The sequence below is a fragment of the Orycteropus afer genome, unplaced genomic scaffold (genome assembly GCF_000298275.1).
Source record: "Orycteropus afer afer isolate SDZICR_OR568_19922 unplaced genomic scaffold, OryAfe1.0 scaffold00391, whole genome shotgun sequence".
Classification (NCBI taxonomy): domain Eukaryota; kingdom Metazoa; phylum Chordata; class Mammalia; order Tubulidentata; family Orycteropodidae; genus Orycteropus; species Orycteropus afer.
This window is the reverse complement of record NW_006921978.1, coordinates 2,617,171-2,621,599: the sequence shown is the minus strand read 5'-3', so window position 1 is coordinate 2,621,599 and position 4,429 is coordinate 2,617,171.

The window sequence follows — 4,429 nt, the reverse complement described above, 5'->3', positions numbered from 1 at the left end:
GGGATCGGGCAGTGTTTCGTTCTGCTGTGCATGGGGTCGCTATGAGTCGGAAACGACTCGACGGCACTTAACAACAACAACAACAACTAACTAATATATATACATATATATATATATATATATATATATATATAACTGAAAACTTTATGAATAACAGTGAAACATTATCTGATATAGTGATGGAAGATGAGCCCCTCATTTTGGAAGGCATTTAAAATATGACTGGGGAAGAAAGCTGTCTCTTCAAAATGAGTAATCCTTAATGATGTGAATGGAGTAAAGCCTTTAGGATCCCTATTTGCTGATGGAGCATGACTTAAAATGGAAAGAAACTGTTATAAATGTGCATTAATAATTGGAACATGGAATATAGGAGATACAAACCCAAGAATATTTGTTGTTGTTATGTGCCATCGAGTCAGACCTGACTCATAGCGACCCTTCCTTGGGTTTCTGAGGCAGTATCACTACAGAACTACAGTGCCCAACCTTCCCTCCGAGGAGTGGCTGGTGGGTTCAAACCACCAGCCTTCTGGTTAGCAGTCAAGTGCCTTAGGCACTATGCTACCAGAATAGTAGAAGTTGTCAAAAATGAAGTGGAACACATAAATATCAGTATACTAGCCATTAGTGAGCTGAAATGGACTGACATTGGCCATTTTAGATCAGACAACCTGCTGTCCCAGGAATGACAATTTGAAGAAGAATGGTATCACAGTCATAATAAAAAACTACATTACAAGATCAATCTTGAAGTACAATGCTGGCAGTGATAGGATAATATCCATATGCCTACAAGAAAGAAAGACCAGTTAATACTACCATTATTCAAATTTAAACACCAAGCACTAAAGTGAAAGATGAAAACATTGAAGATTTTATAAATTTCTGCAATGTGATATTGATGAAACATGCAATCCAGATATATTGATAATTACCAGTGCCTGGAATGTGAAAGTTGGAAACAAAGAAGAAGTATCAGTAGCTGGAAAACATGACCTTGGTGATAGAAATGATGTCAGAGATTGCATGATAGATTTTTCAAGACCAATGACTTATTCATTGCAAATACCCTTTTTCAACAACATAAACAGTAGCAATACACTCAGACCTTGCCAGATTTAGGAGCTCTGGTAGCATAGTGCCTAAAGCACTTGACTGCTAAACAGAAGGCTGGTGGTTCAAACCCACCAGCCATCACTCAGAAGGAAGTTTGGTCAATCTACTTCTATAGTGATACCACCTCGGAATCCCAAGGAGGGGTCATTATGAGTCAGGTCCAACTCGACAGCACATAACAACAACAAACAACAACATACACTCAGATCTTGCCAGATGGAATATACAGGAGTAAAATCAACTACATTTGGAAAGAGATGAAAGCAGCTCAGTATCACCAGTCAAAACAAGGCCAGGAGGTGACTGAAGAACAGATCATCAATTGCTTATATACAACTACAAGTTGAAGTTGAAGAAAGCTAAAACAAGTTTATGAGAGCTAAAAGATAACCTGGATTATATCTCACTAAATATACAGACCCATATGAAGAATAGATTTAATGTATAACATTTGTGACCGAAGACCAGATGAGATGTAGGAAGATACTAAGAACATCATACAGATGTGAGAAGATGGTGTCATACCTATAACCCACATATTTGTTCCCTCTACTAACTAAATTCTTGAGTAAGTAGGTAAAGGAGATAGAAATAATGATACTGGAGTTGTGAGCAACTAAGGAGGAGATAAAGTATCAGATTTAGTGAAGACGGAGAAAAAGAGCAGATTAAACAACTGGGAAAAATAAACAAACCAGCCTAGCTAGTGGAAACAGACAGAGGAGGAGAGGATTCATTAGCAATACAAATAAGGCTGGCAAAGGGAAGGAGGATTTAAAAAAAAGAAAAAAATCATGGAGCCCACAGAGACATTGGGTGGCAGAATACCTATACCAGGAGTTTCTAGCAGCAGCCTTGGGAGTAGATAATCTTACTGGGAAACAGATCAAGACCCCCTTGGCTTGGGCTACTGAGGAGTCCAGAAAGGAGTGAGGGAAAGGAGAAACTCCCTCAGAGTAGGTGGAGCCCTGGAGCAAGTGCACAGCAGTGGGTTGGGATTTAACACTTCCATGACCCCTTTTTAACACAGAATGGATCCAGGTACTGGCTTTTTGCAGCTTTTTGATCCAAGCGGAAAGTAGTGGCCCTCTACCCATTAGGATCTCTGTCAATTTTGAACCACCAGTCTTTGATTAACAGTAGGATGTCATCATTTGTAGACAGCTCAGGAAGACACAAGCTATACTGCTTGTACTAGCAGCACTGACTGAACTGTCCTTCCCAAACATTGAAAATGGGGACTTGCTACTGTTCTTTTTTTTTTTTTTTTTCTTATTCTCCCCTGCTCTCCCAATTGTTGTTGTTGTTATGTGCCATCAAGTCAAACCCGACTCATAACTCCTTGGGTTTCCGACGCAGTATCACTACAGAAGTAGGATTGCCCAACCTTCCTTCCGAGGAGTGGCTGGTGGGTTTGAACCACCAGCTGTCTGGTCATCCAATAGAGGGAACAAATTAAACCACCACCAGGCAAAAAGAATTATTACACTGAACATCATAGATATCATCAATAGCTCCTGTGCCACACAATCAATGACAGAGAGTGGACCACACCTGTTCTTCCCAGACCCCGATCTCCTTTATGACAGAGGCCTGCACCCATATCCCCACCAGTGATTCCACCAACACAGAGAAAGCAGGAGAGCAACCCAATAAAACCAAGTTAATAACCAGAAACGTACATCTGCTTCATGCTTTCAGATATAGTAAAACATAAAATAAGGGTGCAACAAATCAATACAAAGCTAACAACTAAAGACAACAGCTTTAAAATGTCTGTTGTTGTTGTTATATCCCATCAAGTCAGACCCGACTCATAGTGACTCCTCCTTAAGTTTCCAAGGTAGTATCACTGTGGAAGTAGATTGCCCAACCTTCCTTCCAAGGAGTGCCTGGTGGGTTTGAACCACCAGCCTTCTGGTTAGCAGTCAAATGCCTTAGGTACTACACCACCAGAGCTCCTTTTAAAATGTCTAAGAAAATAACTTCCAATAAAACAAACACACACACACAAATGACAAGACAATAGAAATAAAATCCCATGCTAAAGAATTATCTCTCATGGAAGAAGAACAAGCAATAGAACTATCTGAGAAAGAATTCAGAAGGTACATATATAAGACTCTCCAAGAGCTCAAGAAAACCACAAATAGAACCAATGATAAGACAGAGACTATCCTGGAAGAATTCAAGAAAACCATCCAAAAACAAAATAACAAGATACATATACAATTAGAACTCTGACAAAACCAGCAATTAGAAACCTTGATGATGAATACTAAAATTACAAAGATAGACAATGCAGAGGAAGGACAAAAGAATAGATTAGAACTGGCTGAAGAAGACATTTCCTAAATAGAAGACAAATCTCTTGATGCTAACCTGTATGAAAAACCAGAACAAAGATTTAAGAGAAATGAAGAGAATCTAAGAGTTATATGGGATGACATGAAAAGAAACAGGATACACCTCATTGGAATACCAGAATGAAAGGAGACTTAAAAAAAAAAAAAAAAAAAAACCCTGAAAAAATTGTAGAAGACTTGCTCACAGAAAAATGTCCCCATGTTATGAAAGAAGAAAAGATCCAAGAAGCTCAACGAACCCCATATAGGATAGATCCAAAGAGAAAGTCACAAAGACATATCATAATCAAACTCTCCAAAACCAAAGACAAAGATTCTTGGGAGCAGCTCAGTAAAAATGAGATGTCACCTACAATAGACAACCTATAAGACTAAGTTTTGATTTCTCAGCAGAAATCATGCAGGCAAGAAAACAATGGGAAAACATATATAAAATGTTGAAATAAAAGAACTTCCAACCAAGAATTATATATCCAAGCCAAATTGTTCCTCAAATATGAGGGTGAAATCAAAGACATTCTCAGAGAAACAGAAATTGAGGGAATTTGTGAAAACCGGACTAACCCTAAAAGAAATTTTAAAGAAAGTCCTTCCATTAGAGAACCCACAAAAGAGAACAACAATTAAAATCAGGAAACTTGATATCACAACTTAGAAAGAAAATCAGAAGTAGATGCTCAAAATAAGCTTATAAAATAATATACACAGAGAAATAAAGGAGTCAATCTGCAGATGACACCAGCAACAAAGCAAATGGAATAAAAGTTCTAATTACAAAACTTCCAATGGAGAGGAAGACAGAACAATGTTCCAAACTTAAGGAATAAGAATTTCCTTCAGGATAACCATGTTGTTGTTGTTATGTGCCGTCGAGTCAAACCTGACTCATAGCGACCCCTCCTTGGGTTTCCGAGGCAGTATCACTACGGAAGTAGGATTGCCCA